Source organism: Pristiophorus japonicus, chromosome 25 (assembly GCF_044704955.1).
Source record: "Pristiophorus japonicus isolate sPriJap1 chromosome 25, sPriJap1.hap1, whole genome shotgun sequence".
Taxonomy (NCBI): domain Eukaryota; kingdom Metazoa; phylum Chordata; class Chondrichthyes; family Pristiophoridae; genus Pristiophorus; species Pristiophorus japonicus.
This window is the reverse complement of record NC_092001.1, coordinates 29,704,748-29,727,977: the sequence shown is the minus strand read 5'-3', so window position 1 is coordinate 29,727,977 and position 23,230 is coordinate 29,704,748. Positions and strand designations below refer to the sequence as shown.

Sequence of the window (23,230 nt, the reverse complement as noted above, 5' to 3'; positions counted from 1 at the left end):
CCCCGGGGGTCGGTGGTGAGAGAGGGGTCAGTCCCCCGGGGGTCGGTGGTGAGAGAGGGGGCTTTCCCCCGGGGGTCGGTGGTGAGAGAGGGGGCTGTCCCCGTGGGTCGGTGGTGAGAGAGGGGGCTGTCCCACGTGGGTCGGTGGTGAGAGAGGGGGCTGTCCCCCGGGAGTCGGTGGTGAGAGGGGGGCTGTCCCCCGGGGGTCGGTGGTGAGAGGGGGGCTGTCCCCCGGGGGTCGGTGGTGAGAGAGGGGGCTGTCCCCCGGGGGTCAGTGGTGAGAGAGGGGGCTGTCCCCCGGGGGTCGGTGGTGAGAGAGGGGGCTTTCCCCCGGGGGTCGGTGGTGAGAGAGGGGGCTGTCCCCCGGGGGTCAGTGGTCAGTGGTGAGAGAGGGGGCTGTCCCCCGGGGGTCAGTGTTCAGTGGTGAGAGAGGGGGCTGTCCCCCGGGGGTCAGTGGTGAGAGGGGGGCTGTCCCCCGGGGGTCGGTGGTGGAAGAGGGGGCTGTCCCCCGGAGGTCGGTGGTGGAAGAGGGGGCTGTCCCCCGGGGGTCAGTGGTCAGTGGTGAGAGAGGGGGCTGTCCCCCGGGGGTCGGTGGTGAGAGGGGGGCTGTCCCCCGGGGGTCGGTGGTGAGAGGGGGGCTGTCCCCCGGGGGTCAGTGGTGAGAGGGGGGCTGTCCCCCGGGGGTCGGTGGTGAGAGAGGGGGCTGTCCCCCGGGGGTCGGTGGTGAGAGAGGGGGCTATCCCCCCGGGGGTCGGTGGTGAGAGGTGGCTGTCCCCCGGGGGTCGGTGGTGAGAGAGGGGCCTGTCCCCCCGGGGGTCGGTGGTGAGAGAGGGGGCTGTATCAATTCATTCATACATACAGGTACAGCATGCAGTAAAGGAAGCAAATGTCATGCTGGCCTTCATAGCGAGGAGATTAGGGTATCGGAGCATGGAGACTTGTACAGCACCTTGGTGAGACCAGACCTTGAGTATTGTGTGCAGTTATGATCATCTAATCTGAGGAAGGACATTCTTGCTTTTGAGGGAGTGTGGCGAATATTCACCAGATTAATTCCAGGGATGGCAGGACTGACATGAAGAAAGACTGGATCGACTAGGCTTATACTCGCTGGAATTTAGAATAATGAGTGGGGAGCTCATAGAAACATTTAAAATTTGGTCGGGAATGGACAGGTTTGATGGCGTAAAAAGGTTCCCGCAGTCCGAATACAGGAAGACCAGTACCAGCGGTCACTGTCTAAGGATAAAGTGTAAAGCATTTAGGACCGACACGAGGAGAAACTTCTTCACTCAGATCATTGTGAACCTATGGAATACTGTACCACAGAAAGATGTGGAAGCCAGTTGGATAGATATACTCTGAAGAGAGTGAGATATGGCCCTTACGGCTAAAGTGATCAAGGGGTATGGAGAGAAATCAGGAAGGGGAAGTGAAGGGGTGGTACCGTTTCCTCGAGCTGTGGCGATTTTCAATAATTCCATCAATGTAACATCTCCAACTTTGCAAATCACACCAAGCTGGGTTGCAGTGCGAGCTGCTAGGAGGCTGCAGAGGAATTGGACAGATTAGGTCGATGGCAGATGCCATATAATGAAGATAAGTGTGAGTTTATCCACATTGGTGGCAAAACCTTGAAGGTAGAATGTTATCTGAATGTTGACCGATTTGTAAAAGCGGAGCGGTATTGAGACCTGCGTATTTTGGTACATCAGTCGTTGAAGTCATTCATACATACAGGTACAGCATGCAGTAAAGGAAGCAAATGTCATGCTGGCCTTCATAGCGAGGAGATTAGGGTATCGGAGCATGGAGACTTGTACAGGACCTTGGTGAGACTAGACCTTGAGTATTGTGTGCAGTTCTGATCATCTAATCTGAGGAAGGACATTCATGCTTTTGAGGGAGTGTCGCGAATAATCACCAGACTGATTACAGGGATGACAGGACTGACATGAAGAAAGACTGGATCGACTAGGCTTATGCTCGCTGGAATTTAGAAGAATGAGAGGGGAGCTCATAGAAACATTTAAAATTTGGTCGGGAATGGACAGGTTTGATGGCGTAAAAAGGTTCCCGCAGTCCGAATGCAGGAAGCCCAGTACCAGCGGTCACTGTCGAAGGATAAATTGTAAACCATTTAGAAACCTTTTCAATCAGATCATTGTGAACCTGTGGAATTCTGTACCACAGAAAGATGTGGAAGCCAGTTGGATAGATATACTCTAAAGAGAGTGAGATATGGCCCTTACGGCTAAAGTGATCTAGGGGTATGGAGAGAAATCAGGAAGGGGAAGTGAAGTTGCATGCTCAGCCATGATCATATTGAATGGTGGTGCTGGCTGGAAGTGACGAATGGCCTACTCCTGCACCTACTTTCTAAGTTTCTATGTTTCTATCTTCAGAATATGAGGTGCTTTGTTGTTCTTCGCCTTTTATTAACAAAAATTAAACACTAATTACACTATCTTTAAACTCGAATGTGTTCATAATGTGAGCATTGGTGGTTCAGGGGTAGAATTAAATACAGAATAAAGCTCCCTCTACACTGTCCCATCAAACACTCCTAGAGCAAATACAGCACCGGGTTAGATACAGAGTAAAGCTCCCTCTACACTGTCCCATCAAACACTCCCAGTGCAGGTACAGCACTCTGTTAGATACGGAGATAAGAACATAAGAAATAGAAACAGGAATTGGCCATCTGCCCCCTCCAGCCTGCACCACCATTTAATACGATCATGGCTGATCCGATTATGGACTCCGGTCCACTTCCCTGCCCGCTCACCATAAACCCTTATCGCTTATCAGTTAAGGAACTTTCTATCTCTCTCTGAAATATATTCAATGTCCCTGCTTCCACAGCTCTCTGAGGCAGCAAATTTCACAGATTTACAACCCTCTGAGAGAAGAAATGTCTCCTCATCTCAGTTTTAAATGGGCGTCCCCTTATTCTAAGACCATGCCCCCCAGTTCTAGTCTCCCCCATCAGTGGAAACATCCTCTCTGCATCCACCTTGTCGAGCCCCCTCATCATCTGATACGTTTCGTCAGTTAGTTACCTGCGGTCTTATAGTTAATTACATTTGGAGAGAGCACAGCTCTGTTTGTCTCTCTGTCTCACTCCCTCTATCTCCCTACCTCTCTCTCCCTCTCTCTCTCTGTCTCTCCCATTCTGTGTCGCTTTCTCTCTCTCCCTCTGTCTCTGTCTCTCTCCCTCTCACCCACTCTGTATCGCTTCATCGCTCACTCTTACTCCCTCTCACTCTATCTCTCTCTCTTTCTCTGCCACGCTCTCTACCTCTCTCTCTCCCTCTCTCTCTATTGTTCTCTCTCTCTCTCCGTCTCTCTCTGTCTCGCTCTCTCTCTCATACTCTTTATCTCCCTCTTTCACCCTCTCTCTCTCTGTTTCTCCCTCTCTCTCTCAATTTCTGTCTCGATTTCGCACTCTCTCTCTGTCTCTCTCACTCTCTCACTCTATCTCTCTCTGTCTCTCTCTCTCTACTCTCCCGCTCTCTCTCTCCCTCTCTCTCTATCTCTCTGTCTCTGGATCTCTGTCTCTCTCTCTCGCGCTCTCACGTTCTGTCTCTCACTCTATCTCTCTCTGTCTTTCTCTCTCTTTGTCTCTCACTTTCTCTCTATCTGTATCTCTCTCACTCACTACCTGTCTCTCTCTCTTTCTCGCTCTGTCCCTGTCTCTCTCTCCCTATCTATCTCTGTCCCTCTCTCTCTTCTCTCTCTCACTCACTCTCTCTCTCTCTCTCTCTCTCTCTCTCTCTCTCTCTCTCTCTCTCTCTCTCTCTCTCTCTCTCTCTCTCTCTCTGTCTCTCTAGGTCTCCCCCAGTCTCTCAGACTCTGTAACAAGAGTCCTGGTGTAAAATGGTCACGACGCATTTCATGTAAAATGGCTGTTCAATCTCACACAAACTAATTCTACAGCCCCGCTCTCTCCCCATAGCTCTGTATCAATCCGCAAACTAATCCCACTGCCCCGCTCTCTCCCCATAGCCCTTTTCAATCCCCAAACTAATCCCACAGCCCTGCTCTCTCCTCATAGTCCTGTATCAATCCCCAAACTAATCCCACTGTCCCGCTCTCTCCCCATAATCCTGTCTCAATCCACAAACTAATCCCACCGCCCCGCTCTCTCCCCATAGTCCTGTATCAATCCCAAACTAGCTCTCTCTCTGTCTCTCTTGGTCTCTCTCTCTCTGTATCTCTTTCCCTCTCTATATATCTCTATTTTACTATCGGTTTCTAGCTCTCTCTCTTCTCTCTCTCGCTCGCTCTGTCTTTCTCTCTTCCTCTCGCTCTCTCTGTCTTTCTCCCTATCTCTCTGTCTTTGTCTTCTCCTCTGTCTCGCTCTCTCTCTCTCACTCTCTCTGTCTGTTTTTCTCTCTCTCTCTATCTTTCCCTCTCTGTCTCTCTCTCTCTATCTGTCTCTCGCTCTCTCTCTCTCTGTATCTCTTTCCCTCTCTATATACCTCTACTTTTCTCCATCTGTTTTTTGCGCTCTCTCTGTCTCTCTCTGTCTCTCTCTCTATCTCTCTATCTCTCTATCTCTATCTCTCTCTCTCTCTCTCTCTCTCTCTCTCTCTCTCTCAGTCTCACTCTCTCACTCTCGCTTTCTCTGTCTCTGTCTCTCTCTGTCTCTCTGTCTCTGTCTCTCGCTCTCTCTCTCTCCGTCTCTCGCTTTGTCTGTCTGATTGTCTCTCACTCTCTCTCTGTCTGCCGATCTCTCTCTCTCTCTCTCTCTCTCTCTCTCTCTCTCGCGCTCTGTCACTCTCTGGCTCTCTCTATCTCTCTCTATCTCTCTCTCGCTTTGTCTGTCTGATTATCTCTGTCACTCTCTCTTTCTTTCTCCCTTTCTCTCTCTCTCTCACTCTCTCTTGTTCTCTGTCTCTCTCGCTCCCTCGTTCGTTCTCTGGCTCTCTTTGTCTGTATCTCTTTCCCTCTCGATATATCTCCATCTCTTTCGATCTGTTTCTAGCTCTCCCTCACTCTATCTCTCTGTGTGCCTGTCTCTCGCTCCCTCCCTCTCTGTGTCTCTCTCTCTGTCTTTCTGTCTCTCTCTGTCGTTCTCTGTCTTTCTCCCTATCGCTCTCTCTCCCCATCTATGTTTCTCTCTCGTTCTATCTTTCCCTCTCTCTCTGTCTCCCTCTCCGTCTTGCTCTGCTAATCGGTCTCTGTATCTCTCCCTATCTTTATCTATGTCTTTTCCTCTCTCTATCAATCTCTGTCTCTCTCTGACTATCTCTGTCAATCTTTGTTTCTCTCTCTCTGTCTTTATTTCTGTGTTTCTCTCTCTCTCTCTGCATTTCTGTCTCACTATCTCTCTGTCTTTCTCTCTCTGTCTCCCATTCTCTGTCTCTCATTCTCTGTCTCTCTGTCTCTCTCTCTCTCTCTGTGTCTCGCTCTCTGTCTCTCTCTCTGTCTCTCTCTCACCATCTCTCTGTCTGTCTGCCTGTCTCCCTGTCTCTTTCTCTCTCTCTCTGCCTTTCTCTCTCTCTGTGTCTCTGAGTTTCTCTCGCGGTCTCTCTCTCTCCTGTCTCTTGGGGGGTTAGATACAGAGTAAAGCCCCCTCTACACTGTCCCATCAAAATCTCCCAGGGCAGGTACAGCACGGGGTTAGATTCAGAGTAAAGCTCCCTCTACACTGTCTTATGAAACACTCCCAGGGCACGTACAGGGGTTAGATACCGAATAAAGCTCCCACTACACTGTCCCATCAAACACTCCCAGGGCAGGTACTGCAAATGTTTAGATACAGAGTAAAGCTCCCTCCACACTGTCCCATCATACACTCCCAGGGCAGGTACAGGCAGGGGGTTAGATACAGAGTAAAGCTATCTTAACACTGTTCCATCAAACACTCCCAGGGCAGGTACAGGGGGTTAGATACAGAGTAAAGCTCCCTCTACACTGACCCATCAAACACTCCCAGGGCATGTAAAGCACGTGTTTAGATATAGAGTAAAGCTCCCCCTACACTGTCCCATCATACAATCCCAGGTCAGGTACAGGGGGATAGATACCGAGTAAAGCTCCCTCTACACAGTCCCATCAAACACTCCCAGGGCAGGAACAGGGGTTTAGAAACAGAGTAAAGATCTCTTAACACTTCCATCAAACACTCCCAGGGCAGGTACAGAGGGTTACATACAGAGTAAAGCTCCCTCCACACTGTCCCATCAAACACTCCCAGGGCAGGTACAGGCAGGGGGTTAGATACAGAGTAAAGCGCCCTTAACACTGTTCCATGAAACACTCCCAGGGCAGGTACAGGGGGTTAGATAGAGAGTAAAGCTCACTCTACACTGTCCCAACAAACACTCCCAGGTAAGTTACAGCACGTGGTTCGATACAGAGTAAAGCTCCCTCTACACTGTCCCATCAAACAATCCCAGGGCAGGTACAGCACGGGGTTAGATATAGAGTAAAGCTCCCTCTACACTGTCCCATCAAACACTCCCAGGGCAGGTACAGGGGGTTAGATACTGATTAAAGGTCCCCCTACCCTGTCTCATCAAACACTTCCAGGGCAGGTACAGCACGGGGTTAGATACAGTGTAAAGCTCCCTCTACACTGTCCCATCAAACACTCCCAGGGCAGGTACAGCACGGGGTTAGATACAGAGTAAAGCTCGCTCTACACTGTCCCATCAAACACTCCCAGGGCAGGTACAGCATGGGGTTAGATACAGAGTAAAGCTCTCTCTACACTGTCCCATCAAACACTCTCATGGCAGGTACAGCATGGGCTTAGATACAGAGTAAAGCTCCCTCTGCACTGTCCCATCAAACACTCCCAGGGCAATTACAGCATGGATAGATATAGAGTAAAGCTCTCTTTGCAATGTTCCATCAATCACTCCCAGGGCAGGTACAGGGAGTTAGATTCAGAGTAAAGCTCCCTCTACCCTGTCCCATCAAACACTCCCAGGGCAGGTACAGCACGGGGTTAGATTCAGAGTAAAGCTCCCTCTACACTGTCCCATCAAACACTCCCAGGGCAGGTACAGGGGGTTAGATTCCGAATAAAGCTCCCACTACACTGTCCAATCAAACATTCCCAGGGCAGGTACAGCAAATGTTTAGATACAGAGTAAAGCTCCCTCCACACTGGCCCATGAAACACTCCCAGGGCAGGTACAGGCAGGGGGTTAGATACAGAATAAAGCTCTGTTAACACTGTTCCATCAAACACTACCAGGGCAGGTACAGGGGGTAAGATACAGAGTAAAGCTCCCTCTACACTGTCCCATCATACACTCCCAGGGCAGGTACAGCACGTGTTTAGATACAGAGTAAAGCTCCCTTTACACTGTCCCATCATACATTCCCAGGGCAGGTACAATGGTATAGATATCGAATAAAGCTCCCTCTACACTGTCCCATCAAACACTCCCAGGGCAGGTACAGGCAGTGGGTTAGATACAGAGTAAAGCTCTCTTAACACTTCCATCAAACACTCCCAGGGCAGGTACAGAGGGTTAGATACAGAGTAAAGCTCCCTCTACACTGTCCCATCAAACACTCCCAGGTAAGGTACAGCACGTGGTTCGATACAGAGTAAAGCTCCCTCTACACTGTCCCATCAAAAACTCCCAGGGCAGGTACAGAGGGTTAGATACAGAGTAAAGCTCCCTCGACAATGTCCCATCAAACACTCCCAGGGCAGGTACAGCAAATGTTTAGATACAGAGTAAAGCTACCTCCACACTGTCCCATCATACAATCCCAGGGCAGGTACAGGGGGATTAATACCGAATTAAGCTCCCTCTACACTGTCCCATCAAACACTCCTAGGGCAGGTACAGCATGGGGTTAGATACAGAGTAAAGCTCTCTCTACACTGTCCCATCAAACACTCTCATGGCAGGTACAGCATGGGGTTAGATACAGAGTAACGCTCTGTCCCATCACACATTCCCAGGACAGGTACAGGAAGTTAGATACAGAGTAAAGCTCCCTCTGCACTGTCCCATCAAACACACGCAGGGCAGGTACAGGCGTTTAGATACAGAGTAAAGCTCCCTCTGTACTTTCCCATCAAACACTCCCAGGGCAATTACAGCACGGGTAGCTATAGAGTAAAGCGCTCTTTGCAATGTTCCATCAATCACTCCCAGGGCAGGTACAGGGAGTTAGATTCAGAGTAAAGCTCCCTCTACACTGTCCCATCAAACACTCCCAGGGCAGGTACAGTACGGGTTAGATACAGAGTAAAGCCCCCTCTACACTGTCCCATCAAATACTCGCAGGGTAGGTACAGCACGGAGTAAGATTCAGAGTAAAGCTCTCTCCACACTGTCCCATCATACAATCCCAGGGCAGGTACAGGGGGATTAATACCGAATTAAGCTCCCTCTACACTGTCCCATCAAACACTCACAGGGCAGGTACAGGCAGGGGGTTAGATACAGAGTAAAGCTCTCTTAACACTTCCATCAAAAACTCCCAGGGCAGGTACAGAGGGTTAGATACAGAGTCAAGCTCCCTCTACACTGTCCCATCAAACACTCCCAGGTAAGATACAGGAAGTGGTTCGATACAGAGTAAAGCTCCCTCTACACTGTCCAATCAAAAACTCCCAGGGCAGGTACAGGGGGTTAGATACCGATTAAAGCTACCACTGCACTGTCCCAACACACACTCCCAGGGCTGGTACAGCAAATGTTTAGATACAGAGTAAAACTTCCTGGACACTGTCCCAACAAACACTCCCAAGGCAGGTACAGCATGGGTTAGATACAGAGTAAAGCTCCCTCTATACTGTACCATCAAACACTCTCAGAGCCGGTACAGCTTGGGGTTAGATACAGAGTAAAGCTTCCTCTACACTGTCCCATCAAACACTCCTAGGGCAGGTACAGCACGGGGTTAGATACAGAGTAAAGCTCCCTCTACACTGTCCCATCAAACACTCCCAGGGCAGGTACAAGGGGTTAGATACAGAGTAAAGCTCCCTCTACACTGTCCCGTCAAACATTCCCAGGGCAGGTACAGCACGGGGTTAGATACAGAGTAAAGCTCACTCTACACTGTCACATCAAACACTCCCAGGGCAGGTACAGCATGGGGTTAGATACAGAGTAAAGCTCTCTCTACACTGTCCCATCAAACACTCTCACGGCAGGTACAGCATGGGGTTAGATACAGAGTAAAGCTCTCTCCCATCACACACTCCCAGGGCAGGTACAGGGAGTTAGATTCATAGTAAAGCTCCCTCTACACTGTCCCATCAAACACTCCCAGGGCAGGTACAGCACGTGTTAGATACAGAGTAAAGTCCCCTCTACACTGTCCCATCAAATACTCCCAGGGTAGGTACAGCACGGGGTTAGATTCAGAGTAAAGCTTCCTCTACACTGTCCCATCAAACACTCCCAGGGCAGGTACAGGGGGTTAGATACCGAATAAAGCTCCCACTACACTGTCCCATCAAACACTCCCAGGGCAGGTACAGCAAATGTTTAGATACAGAGTAAAGCTCCCTCCACACTGTCCCATCAAACACTCCCAGGGCAGGTACAGGCAGGGGGTTAGATACAGAGTAAAGCTCTGTTAACACTGCTCCATCAAACACTACCAGGTCTGGTACAGGGGGTTAGATACAGAGTAAAGCTCCCTCTACACTGTCCCAACATACACTCCCAGGGCAGGTACAGCATGGGTTTAGATACAGAGTAAAGCTTCCTCTACACTGTCCCATCAAACACTCCTAGGGCAGGTACAGCACGGGGTTAGTTACAGAGTAAAGCTACCTCTACACTGTCCCATCAAACACTCCCAGGGCAGGTGCAGGGTGTTAGATACCGAATAAAGCTCCCACTACAATGTCCCATCAAACACTCCCAGGGCAGGTACAGCAAATGTTTAGATACAGAGTAAAGCTCCCTCCACACTGTCCCATCATACAATCCCAGGGCAGGTACAGGGGGATTAATACCGAATTCAGCTCCCTCTACACTGTCCCATCAAACACTCCCAGGGCAGGTACAGGCAGGGGGTTAGATACAGAGTAAAGCTCTCTTAACACTTCCATTAAAAACTCCCAGTGCAAGTACAGAGGGTTAGATACAGAGTAAAGCTCCCTCTACACTGTCCCATCAAACACTCCCAGGTAAGATACAGCACGTGGTTCGATACAGAGTAAAGCTCCCTCTACACTGTCCCATCAAATACTCCCAGAGTAGGTACAGCACGGGGTTAGATTCAGACTAAAGCTCCCTCTACACTGTCCAATCAAAAACTCCCAGGGCAGGTACAGGGGGTTAGATACCGATTAAAGCTCCCACTGCACTGTCCCAACAAACAGTCCCAGGGCTGGTACAGCAAATGTTTAGATACAGAGTAAAACTTCCTGGACACTGTCCCAACAAACACTCCCAAGGCAGGTAATGCATGGGTTAGATACAGAGTAAAGCTCCCTCTACACTGTCAAATCAAACATTCCCAGGGCAGGTACAGCACGGGGTTAGATACAGAGTAAAGCTCCCTCTACACTGTCACATCAAACACTCCCAGGGCAGGTACAGCATGGGGTTAGATACAGAGTAAAGCTCTCTCTACACTGTCCCATCAAACACTCTCACGGCAGGTACAGCATAGGGTTAGATACAGAGTAAAGCTCTGTCCCATCACACACTCCCAGGGCAGATACAGGGAGTTAGATTCATAGTAAAGCTCCCTCTACACTGTCCCATCAAACACTCCCAGGGCAGGTACAGCACGGGTTAGATACAGAGTAACGTCCCCTCTACACTGTCCCATCAAATACTCCCAGGGTAGGTACAGCACCGGGTTAGATTCAGAGTAAAGCTTCCTCTACACTGTCCCATCAAACACTCCCAGGGCAGGTACAGGGGGTGAGATACCGAATAAAGCTCCCACTACACTGTCCCATCAAACACTCCCAGGGCAGGTACAGCAAATGTTTAGATACAGAGTAAAGCTCCCTCCACACTGTCCCATCAAACACTCCCAGGTCAGGTACAGGCAGGGGGTTAGATACAGAGTAAAGCTCTCTTAACACTGCTCCATCAAACACTACCAGGTCTGGTACAGGGGGTTAGATACAGAGTAAAGCTCCCTCTACACTGTCCCAACATACACTCCCAGGGCAGGTACAGCATGGGGTTAGATACAGAGTAAAGCTTCCTCTACACTGTCCCATCAAACACTCCTAGGGCAGGTACAGCACGGGGTTAGTTACAGAGTAAAGCTACCTCTACACTGTCCCATCAAACACTCCCACGGCAGGTACAAGGGGTTAGATACAGAATAAAGTTCCCTCTACACTGTCCCATCAAACACTCCCAGGGCAGGTACAGCACGGGGTTAGATACAGAGTAAAGCTCCCTCTACACTGTCCCATCAAACACTCCCAGGGCAGGTACAGCATGGTGTTAGATGCAGAGTAAAGCTCTCTCTACAATGTCCCATCAAACACTCTCATGGCAGGTACAGCATGGGGTTAGATAGAGAGTAAAGCTCTGTCCCATCACACATTCCCAGGACAGGTACAGGAAGTTAGATACAGATTAAAGCTCCCACTACAATGTCCCATCAAACACTCCCAGGGCAGGTACAGCAAATGTTTAGATACAGAGTAAAGCTCCCTCCACACTGTCGCATCATACAATCCCAGTGCAGGTACAGGGGGATTAATACCGAATTAAGCTCCCTCTACACTGTCCCATCAAACACTCCCAGGGCAGGTACAGGCAGGGGGTTAGATACAGAGTAAAGCTCTCTTAACACTTCCATCAAAAACTCCCAGGGCAGGTACAGAGAGTTAGATACAGAGTAAAGCTCCCTCTACACTGTCCCATCAAATACTCCAGGGTAAGGTACAGCACGTGGTTCGATACAGAGTAAAGCTCCCTCTACACTGTCGCATCAAACAATCCCAGGGCAGGTACAGCACGGGGTTAGATACAGATTAAAGCTCCCTCAACACTGTCCCATCAAACACTCCTAGGGCATTTACAGCACGGGGTTAACTACAGAGTAAAGCTCCCTCTACACTGTCCCATCAAACACTCCCAGTGCAGGTACAGCACTCGGTTAGATACGGAGATACGAACATAAGAAATAGAAACAGGAATTGGTCATTTGGCCCCTCCAGCCTTCACCACCATTTAATACGATCATGGCTGATCCGATCATGGACTCAGGTCCACTTCCCTGCCCGCTCACCATAAACCCTTATCCCTTATCAGTTAAGGAACTTGCTATCTCTCTCTTAAATATATTCAATATCCCTGCTTCCACAGCTCTCTGAGGCAGCAAATTCCACAGATTTACAACCCTCTGAGAGAAGAAATTTCTCCTCATCTCAGTTTTAAATGGGCGGCCCCTTATTCTAAGACCATGCCCCCCAGTTCTAGTCTCCCCCATCAGTGGAAACATCCTCTCTGCATCCACCTTGTCGAGCCCCCTCATAATCTGATACGTTTCGTCAGTTAATTACCTGCGGTCTTATAATTATTTACATTTGGAGAGAGCACCTCTCTGTTTGTCTCTCTGTCTCACTCCCTCTATCTCCCTACCTCTCTCTCCCCCTCTCTCTCTGTCTCTCCCATTCTGTCTCGTTTCCTCTCTCTCCCTCTGTCTCTGTCTCTCTCCCTCTCACCAACTCTGTATCGCTTCATCGCTCACTCTCACTCCCTCTCACTCTATCTCTCTCTCTTTCTCTGCCTCGCCTCTACCTCTCTCTCTCCCTCTCTCTCTCTATTGTTCTCTCTGTCTCTCTCCGTCTCTCCCTGTCTCGCTCTCTCTCTCATACGCTTTATCTCCCTCTTTCTCCCTCTCTCTCTCTGTTCCTCCCTCTCTCTCTCAAATTCTGTCTCGCTCTCGCACTCTCTCCCTGTCTCTCTCACTCTCTCATTCTATCTCTCTCTGTCTCTCTCTCTCTACTCTCCCGCTCTCTCTCTCTCTCTCTATCTCTCTGTCTCTGTATCTCTTTCTCTCTCTCTCGCGCTCTCACGTTTTGTCTCTCTCTCTATCTCTCTCTGTCTTTCTCTCTCTTTGTCTCTCACTCTCTCTCTATCTGTATCTCTCTCTATCTCTCTCTCACTCACTACCTGTCTCTCTCTCTTTCTCGCTCTGTCCCTGTCTCTCTCTCCCTATATATCTCTGTCTCTCTCTCCCTCCTCTCTCTCTCTCGCTCACTCTCTCTCTCTGTCTGTCTCTCTCGTGCTATGTCTATCTGTGTCTCTGTTTTTCTCACTCTCTATCTCTCTTTCCCTCTCTGTCTCTGTCTCTCTCTCCCTCTATCTCTCTCTCACTCACTACCTGTCTCTCTCTCTTTCTCGCTCTGTCCCTGTCTCTCTCTCCCTATATATCTCTGTCTCTCTCTCCCTCCTCTCTCTCTCTCCTCTCTCTCTCTCTCTCTCTCTCTCTCTCTCTCTCTCTCTGTCTCTCTAGCTCTCCCCCAGTCTCTCAGACTCTGTAACAAGAGTCCTGGTGTATAATGGTCATGACGTATTTCATGTAAAATGGCTGCTTAATCTCACACAAACTAATCCTACAGCCCCGCTCTCTCCCCATAGCTCTTTATCAATCTGCAATCTAATCCCACTGCCCCGCTCTCTCCCCATAGCCCTTTTCAATCCCCAAACTAATTCCACAGCCCTGCTCTCTCCTCATAGTCCTGTATCAATCGCCAAACTAATCCCACTGTCCCGCTCTCTCCCCATAGTCCTGTATCAATCCACAAACTAATCCCACTGCCCCGCTCTCTCCCCATAGTCCTGTATCAAGCCCAAACTAATCTAACTGCCCCGCTCTCTCTCCATAGTCCTGTTACAATCCCCAAACTAATCCCACTGCCCCGCTCTCTCCCCATAGCCCTGTATCAATCCCCAAACTAATCCCACTGCCCCGCTCTCTCCCCATAGCCGTGTATCAATCCCCAAACGAATCCCACTGCCCCGCTCTCGCCCCATAGCCCTGTATCAATCCCCAAAACTAATCCCACTGCCCCGCTCTCTCCTCATAGCCTTGTATCAATCCACAAACTAATCCCACTTCCCTGCTCTCTCCCCATAGCCCTGTATCAATCCCCAAACTAATCCCACTGCCCCGCTCTCTCCTCATAGCCTTGTATCAATCCCAAAACTAATCACACTGCCCCGCTCTCTCCTCATAGCCCTGTATCAATCTCCAAACTAATCCCACTGCCCCGCCCTCACCCCATAGTCCTGTGTCAATCCCAGAATCTATACAGGGAGACAGATAGAGAGACACGCACACTCACCTCTCTCTTTCTCTCTCTCTCACTCTGTTTCTCTCTCTCTGTCTCTCTCTCTCTCACTATCTCACTGTCCCTCTGTACGTCTGTCTCCCTCGCTGTCTCTCTCTCTCTCTCTCGCTCATTCTCTCTCTCTCGCTTTGTCTATCTGTCTCTCTGTTTTTCCCTCTATCTGTCTGTCTTTCATTCTCTCTCTCTGTCTCCCTCTCTCTGTCTCTGTCTTTCTCTTTCTCTATTTCTCTCTCTCTGTGTCTCTCTCTCTCTCTCTCTCTCTCTCTCTCTCTGTCTCTGTCCTTTTGTATGTCTATCTCCCTCGCTGTCTCTCTCTCTCTCTCGCTCACTCTCTCTCTCTGTCTGTCTCTCTCGTGCTATGTCTATCTGCGTCTCTGTTTTTCTCACTCTCTATCTCTCTTTCCCTCTCTGTCTCTGTCTCTCTCTCCCTCTATCTCTCTCTCTATCTCTCTCTCTCTCTCTCTCTCTCTCTCTCTCTCTCTCTCTCTCTCTCTCTCTCTCTCTCTGTCTCTCTCTCTATATCTGTCTCTCTCTCTCTCTTCCTCTCCCTCTCTGTCTATCTCTCTGTTTTTCAACTCTCTCTTTCTTTCTCTGTCTTTCCCCCCCCTCTCTCTCTCTCTCTCTGCCTTTCCTTCTCCCTCTCTCTCTCTTTCCATCTTTCTGTCTGTCTCTGTCTCTCTCTCTCTGTCTCTCTCTCTCTCTCTCTGTCTTTCCCTCTCTCTCTCTCTCCCTCTCTTTCTCTGTCTCTCTTTCTGTCTCTCTCTCTCTGCCTTTATCATCTGTGACCTTACAACAACTTGACCCCGCGTGGATAGGGTCAGGAGCAGAGGCCAGAGTTCGGGAGTTAGAAAATGTAATCCCAAATGACACATTGTAAATCCCAGTGAGACTGTAATAAACCGATACAAATATAAAATGTGAGCAGACTTTAATAAAAACTAAACGCCGACAGCAGCTCCATCCCCGCCCTTTCTCATCACTGCCCCGCTCCTTTGTATTAAAAAGCAGCAATAAGTTGTGCTCTGAAAGTGAACACATTGCTCAGGTATCAGCACCACGCACCATTGGTGATGGGAAATACACAAACTATCTCTCTTCACAGAGACCCGGAGTTTGTAAACCTTCGCTTTAAAGGGCTAATGTTCACATTTCCTCCGTGCGGGCTGTAAAACTGGAGCCGATCCCCTAACACCCGAGTTGTGGGAGGTAAAAGTGAGAATTCACCCCAGAGTGTTTAACCTTCCCTTGCAGCCCATTGTAGACCACTGACAGCCAGGAGATGGGGATGGTGAGCTGGGCAAAGTTCAGTAAAGTTTTACAGTACAATATCACCAGCTGCTGGTGTACATCAGTACTGCAGTCATACCAACATTGGAGAAACATTCGCTTCATTCCACAATTCAGCAAGGCCTTTCTTCAGAACTGAGAGATAATTGGATCAGAGAGAAGGTGAAATAAACAGGGGCCTGGAAAGCTGCGAATAAATCCCCTCACCTTTCTGAGTACATAACTCACTCAGAGAATTGTGAACCTGCGGAATTCTCTGCTGACTCCAATGACTGAGTGAATCCCTTCCCACACTCAGAGAGGTGAATGGTCTCTCCCCAGTGTGAAGTCACTGGTGTATGAGCAGGTGGGATAACTGAGTGAATCCCTTCCCACACTCAGAGAGGTGAATGGTCTCTCCCCAGTGTGAAGTCACTGGTGTATCAGCAGGTGGGATAACTGAGTGAATCCCTTCCCACACTCAGAGAGGTGAATGGTCTCTCCCCAGTGTGAAGTCACTGGTGTATCAGCAGGTGGGATAACTGAGTGAATCCCTTCCCACACTCAGAGAGGTGAACAGCCTCTCCCCAGTGTGAACTCGCTGGTGTATCAACAGGTGGGATAACTGAGTGAATCCCTTCCCACATTCAGAGAGGTGAACGGTCTCTCCCGAGTGTGAACTCGCTGGTGTATCAGCAGGTGAGATAACTGAGTAAATCCCTTCCCACACTCAGAGAGGTGAACAGCCTCTTCCCAGTGTGAACTCGCTGGTGTATCAGCAGGTGGGATAACTGAGTGAATCCCTTCACACACTCAGAGAGGTGAACGGCCTTTCCCCAGTGTGAACTCGCCGATGTGTTTCCGGCTGGGACGGGTTGTGGAAACGTTTCCCACAGTCGCCACATTTAGACAGTTTTTCTCCAGTGCGACTGCGCTTGTGTCTCTCCAGATTGGATGATCGGCTGAATCCTTGCCCACACACACAACACGTGTAGAGTTTCTACCCTCTGTGAACAGTGTTTTTTGCTTCCATGGTCAAAGGCGGAAGATATTCAGGTCCCGATGAATCGAGTGACTCTATCAGATCTGAATGTGATGTTTGACTCGAGCCTTTGGTCGACAAACCCTCCCCGTTTAATAGCCTGTAAAGTGAACTTCTGTAAAGTAAAGTGAAAGAAGAACATTAGAACATAAGAAATTGGAGCAGGAGTAGGCCATACGGCCCCTCGAGCCTGCTCCACCATTCAATAAGATCATGGCTGATCTGATCATGGACTCAGCTCCACTTCGCTGCCCGCTCCCCATAACCCTTTACTCCCATAATCGCTCAAAAATCTGTCTATCTCCACCTTCAATATATTCAATGTCCCGGCTTCCACAGCTCTCTGGGACAGAGAATTCCACAGATTTATAACCCTCTGAGAAGAAATTCCTCCTCATCTCAGTTTTAAATGGGCGACCCCTTACTCTGAAACTATGCCCCCTGGTTTTAGTTTCCCCTATGAGTGGGTACATCCTCTCTGCATCCACCTTCTCAAGCCCCCTCAGTATCTTTTATGTTTCAATATGATCACCTCTCATTCTTCTTAACTCCAATGTGTAGAGGCCCAATCTACTCAAACCTTTCTTCATAAATCAACCCTCTCACCTCAGGAATCAACCTCGTGAACCTTTTCTGAACTGCCTCCAATGCAAGTATATCATTCCTTAAATAAGAGACCAAAACTGCATGCAGTACTCCAGGTGTGGCCTCATCAATAACCTGTACAGTTGTAGCAGGACTTCTCTGCTTTTATACTCTATCCGCTTTGCAATCCCAGCTTCTCCAATCTATCCAGATAACGGAAGTCCCTCATCCCTGGAATCATTCTCGTAAATCTTTCCTGCACCCTCTCTAATGCCTTCATATTCTTCCTAAACTGCGTTGCCCACAGCTGGGTCTGGATCACGGGACCCTGAGGCTGGTCCCTCACACACAGAGCCTCACATTCACACACACTTCAGCTGGGTCTGGATCACTGGACCCTGAGACTGGTCCCTCACACACTGAGCCTCACATTCACACACACTTCAGCTGGGTCTGGATCACTGGACCCTGAGACTGGTCTCTCACACACTGAGCCTTACATTCACACACACTTCAGCTGGGTCTATATCACTGGACCCTGAGGCTTGTCCCTCACACACTGAGCCTCACATTCACACACACTTCAGCTGGGTCTGGATCACTGGACCCTGAGACTGGTCCCTCACACACTGAGCCTCACATTCACACAAACTTCAGCTGGGTCTGGATCACTGGACCCTGAGGCTGGTCCCTCACACACTGAACCTCACATTCACACACACTTCAGCTGGGTCTGGGTCACTGGACCCTCATTCTGCAGGTTCCTCACACACTGAGCCTCACATTCACACACACTTCAGCTGGGTCTGGATCAATGGACCCTCATTCTGCAGGTTCCTCACACACTGAGCCATCACATTCACACACTGTTCATCTGGGTCTGGATCACTGGACACTGAGGCTGGTCCCTCACACACTGAGCCACACATTCACACACACTTTAGCTGGCTCTGGATCACTGGACCCTGAGACTGGTCCCTCACACACTGAGCCTCACATTCACACACACTTCAACTGGGTCTGGATCACTGGACCCTGAGGCTGGTTCCTCACACACTGAACCCTTACATTCACACAAACTTCAGCTGGGTCTGGATCACTGGATCCTGAGGCTAGTCTCTCACACACTGAGTCTTACATTCACACACACTTCAGCTGGGTCTGGTTCACTGGACACTGAGGCTGGTCCCTTATACACTGAGCCTCACATTCACACACACTTCAGCTGGGTTTGGATCACTGGACCCTGATACCGGATAAGCAGCGAATGAGTTAGGACAATGGCGGGGTTTTCCTGCAGAAAGTGAACCTCAGTATGTTTTCGGTGAAGGAGAGCTCGATGAAAGCGACACTATTTTACTGGTCACAAGGTTAGAATCACATTGCTGTCATGGTGCCCAATCTAACCTGTGGTCACAGATATCTGACTGCAGGCAATGGCCACCTGGGTCATTTCTTCCTGAGAAATGTCTGCAGCTGCCCACACACCATGCTACTGGTTCTCATTGCCAGTGGTGTTTTTAATATGCAAACACCATTGTACATAGACACAGGGAAAGGGGACTCGCTGCTGGAAACACCACCGTTCACAGACACCAGGACAATGGACTCACGTCCACAATCAACATCACTTCAGTTCTAATAAATTTCACAGAGCCACAGGTGATGGAGAAGCTGCTCGTGAACTGGAGAATGTAAAATTTCAAAGACAATACAAGCTGATTGATATAATGATCTGTTTATTATTCTACAGGCATTTCCACACACAAAAACCAACACAGTTATCATTCACTTCCTGATATTCTTCAGCTATTAAATCGAAAGGCGTATTCTCCTTTTACACTCCGCTGGGGATAACCCACGTGTTCTGATGTTCATCCGGCAATAAACATTCCATGGTCACAACATCCTAAACCTCAGTGCTGGGACTTGTATCTCTTTGTGTCCAGGAGCATGATTTAATCCAATTAAACTGCTACCGCTGTTACAACCTACTGTCTACATAATGCTCTTCTATCTTGTTCACAGACACTTACATAGGAAACCGCAGGCCTTGTCAGATATTCTTCAGTGTCATGTCTGAAGAAGCCTGGGCTTGAGTTGCAGCCTTCTGAGGTTCAGGTAAAATATAACTCAGGATACGATATGTGATGTAATGCAGAACTAATGTTGGGAATAACTCTGAACTTTTCTTTCATGAACTAAGTTAAATATTATTCTCAGAGCATACTTCAACCCATTTTTCAGCTCATCTCTGAATTTAGTCTGGGTTACTGCATAAATACACGTGTTTGTACAGCAGCTCAAAAGCAGCAGCATGTAGCTGGTAAAGTCTGCAATATACATCGGGTCATTGTAACCTGTAGAATAAAACTGGTTTGTAATTCGCATTAAAAAGAAAAATATCACATAAGTTGCCCAGAGCAGTATGAAGTTACCGGATATAGTGAAGAGTAAGATGATGGATTTCCTTCGGTTCTCCATCTCCGGATCATTGTGATTCACATCATTCTTGCTGCCCCTCAGCCTCCAGCGGACTCTGCTGGCCGCCAAAATGAATCCTACAGTCAGAGCATTGAGCAGCAATATCAGGAATATTGGGAGCAGTGGGGTAAAACAGCGGTTAATCCAGCCAAATGCTACCCAAGCAGTTACAGTATAATACTCGAGTTTTGCTTTACACAACCAGGGTACATTGTCGATTGTATAATAGGGTTCATATATAAAGAACCAGTGGATGTTTTTTATACAGAACAGCAGGCACACGGTTCCTATAACCAGGGATGCAGTTTTCTCGGTGCAATATTTAGTCCACAGTTTCTGTCAACAAATGGTAACAAAACGATCGAAAGTGAAAGCGATGGTTAACCAGACAGAAATATCGGTGACTGCACGAACTAGCGCTATGAGGAAAGAACACACAGATGTGATGTACAGGAAGGTAGTCGGGAAATAATAATTATTAATCCGAAACAGTATCACATCAGTGATACTGACCAGTTGATCCGCCGCTGCCATGGCCACCAGGTAGCGAGTGATACATCTGAAGAGACCGCACTTTCCCCTGGACAGGATCACAATCGTCACCATATTAGCTGTAAAAGGGAAACACACAGAAACAGGGAATCAGCCGTCAGGTTACAGCAAGGGAGCCAGTAACACAGGATTTGGTGTGAAATCTACTTTGCTGCAGGATCTGGGGACTGGAACTGAACTCTTTACCGCTGCTAGAATTGTCTAGCAGAACAGGATTTTAGCATACAATTGCAATGTTAAATATCTGTGAGTGTGGGGTAAAAACGCGAAAGTAAACGACTTCACAAAGTGTATCGAAAATACAAATAGACTCTGGAAATTTCCTTGTAGCTGTTACCCTTCTGCCACTGCAACTTCGTCGAAAGTGGGGTAGAAATTCACCGGAGATCCGAGTAAACTACTGGCCATTTAAATGTATGAATAAATGGACAGTGTGAGAATGAGTTATGGATAATTGCAAAAAGTAGCAGTTCAGTGACAGAGGAGGAAATGAACAGGAAATAAATTGAAAATAAGTCATGAATGGTCAATTCTAAATTGGGAGATGTTTGGGTTGCGGTGAAAATGACGCCTGACCGAAATGCATTGAATGCTAAAGGGGAACAAACGAGGGTGAGACAAAGTACGGGATTTGGGTCCGTGGGCAGGAAAGGGGAGCGGATACAAGGTGTGGGTACGGAATGGCTCAGAGTTCTCATGTTGTATTCGCAGACTGGAGGCGATGAGTAAAGACCTTTGGACAAACTACTGTCAAACACCACGATAATAGGGGAGTTGTTATGTTTGAATTCAACCAAGTTGCAACAGTTTCGTTTATAATCCACCAGATGAACATTTAATCTGAACAACTGACTTATTGGCCAGAAGTCGCAGATCGTTACATTGGTGCCTTGGACAGTGCAACCCTCATCTGGACAAACTCTAACAATAACCACAAGGGGGAGAAGTTCAGATGTGATCATGAACAAACAAATGTATCTTGCACCTTCTTCTGTGATCCTAGGAAAAATATACATTCCAAAGTACACAATGGCACAAGGGCCATAATATTCTCCTCGCATTTGACGCCGCTAATAATGCAGCAAACTTCAGAGGGAGTTGTGGGTGGCGATCTCTAGACCGAAGTAAAGATACAGTACAAGTGACAATAGAGCCTGCAGTCCAGCCCAGGAGATAGCTGACGAGATTGAGCTTCAGAAAGGCTCCGTGGTAAGGTCTAAGCTCTGAATTGGCAGAATACATCTTTAATATTAATCTGGCACATAGCAATATGGAGAATCTGTCTCTCTGGTGAGAAAGACATGCGGAAAGTACACCCCAGCGGATGTGGGACATTTTTTGTACCTGAGCTTCCAGCGCAATCTATCAACAATGTAAGATATGCTCAGGAGTGTTTGATTCGGATTCCTTGGTGTGTAGGATAGTGTGACATATAGCAGTTATTAAACTTGATATCCCTAAAGAGCTCCATGTGTTCATTTGTAAAGAAGTAGAGACAGACAGAGAGCGAGAGAGAGACCACACATACAAAAGAAACATCAGCACTGAAAAGATATCCTGAACAAGATAAGGCGGCTGGTGTAGAAATAATTAACTGCATTCCCGTTCAACTGTGTTTAGACAATACACTCTTAGCTGAAAATTAAATCACATGTGTATATAAGATTAATATAGTTAAGTTTGAGTGAGTGATTATGTGGGGGGGGGGGGTGGTATGGTTACCATGGATACAGAAGTGTAATGGAAATCTACAGAGAAAAATGGACAAAGTAACTCTGAATCAAACACAAGAAATGGGCCGTCCTGTGCTCTTTAAAAGATGGAGGTGGGCCTCCTTCCTGAACCGCTGCAGTCCGTGTGGTGGCGGTGCTCAACAGAGTTGTTAGCTGGTGAGCTGCATGAAATAATGGCGAAGATATGAGGAGATAATATTTCCGACTGGGCTTTGCAAACGGCCAAATCTGTCAGTAATTTATGTATCTTAACTATAGAGCCTCATAAAAGTTGGTAAAATCATGTCCCCTGTTCAGTATTTGTCAAATCACTTAATTAATTCAACAATTGTAACATTATTACAACAACAACAATAATTTCTACTGATATAGCGCCTTTATAAAATTTCCCGAGGCGCTTCACAGGAGTGTTACAAGACAAAACAAATAAATTTGGCACCGAGCCACATAAGAATAAATTACGACCGATGACCAAACGTTTGGTCAGAGGTAGATTATAAGCACTGTCTTCAAGAAAGAAAGGGAGGTATAGAGGCGGTGAGGATTTAGGGAGGCTGTTCGAGAGCTCAGGGCTCGGACAGCTGAGGGCACGGTCACCAATGGTTGAGCAGTTATAATCAGAGATGCACAAGAGGGTAGAATTTGAGGAGCGCAGACATCTTGGGAGGTTGCGATGCTAAAGCAGATTATAGAGATAACGAGGGACGAGGCCATGGAGGGATTTGTACACAGAAGGAGAATTTTGGAATAGAGGTATTGTTGAACCGGGATCAATGTAGCTCAGCGAGCACAGGTGGGATTTCGTGCGAGATTGGAAATGAACTGGCGAGTTTTGAATGAACTCAAGTTTACATAGGTTAGAATGCAGGAGGTCAGCCAGGAGTGTGTTGGAGCTGTACAAACTAGAGGTAATTAAGGCATGGATGGAGGTTTCAGCAGCAGAGGAACTTAGGCAGGGGCGTTGACTGGCAATGTTATGGAGGTGGAAACAGGTGGATTTAGTTATGCTGCAGATATATGGCCAGAAAATTATTTCCCGTTCTAATAGGATAAATAGTTTGCGAACTGTCTGGTTCAGTCACAGGCAGAACACGGGAGAGGGATTGAGTCGTTGGTTATTGAACACAGTTTGTGGCGGGACCCAAAGAAAATGCCATCGGTATTCCCAATATTTAATTGGACAACATTTCTGCTCAACAAGTACTGAATGTCAGATAAGCAGTCTGCCAATTTAGAGACCTTGGAGGCCTCGAGAGAAGTGGGGGTGAGGTAGAGCTAGGTAACAGCAGCCTACATG

The 23,230-nt window shown here is 48.2% G+C and overlaps 1 long non-coding RNA gene across 2 annotated transcripts in view; it reads left to right on the top strand.

The window, feature by feature from the left end:
- The window catches only part of LOC139238110 (uncharacterized), a 73,926-nt gene extending 52,272 nt beyond the window's left edge, over nt 1–21,654 (top strand). For both annotated transcript variants that reach the window (XR_011588572.1, XR_011588571.1), the window contains 2 exons: nt 19,193–19,285; nt 20,912–21,654. This is a non-coding gene — a long non-coding RNA (uncharacterized lncRNA). The remainder of the gene's footprint in view (nt 1–19,192; nt 19,286–20,911) is intronic.
- The last annotated feature ends 1,576 nt before the right edge of the window (nt 21,655–23,230 follow it).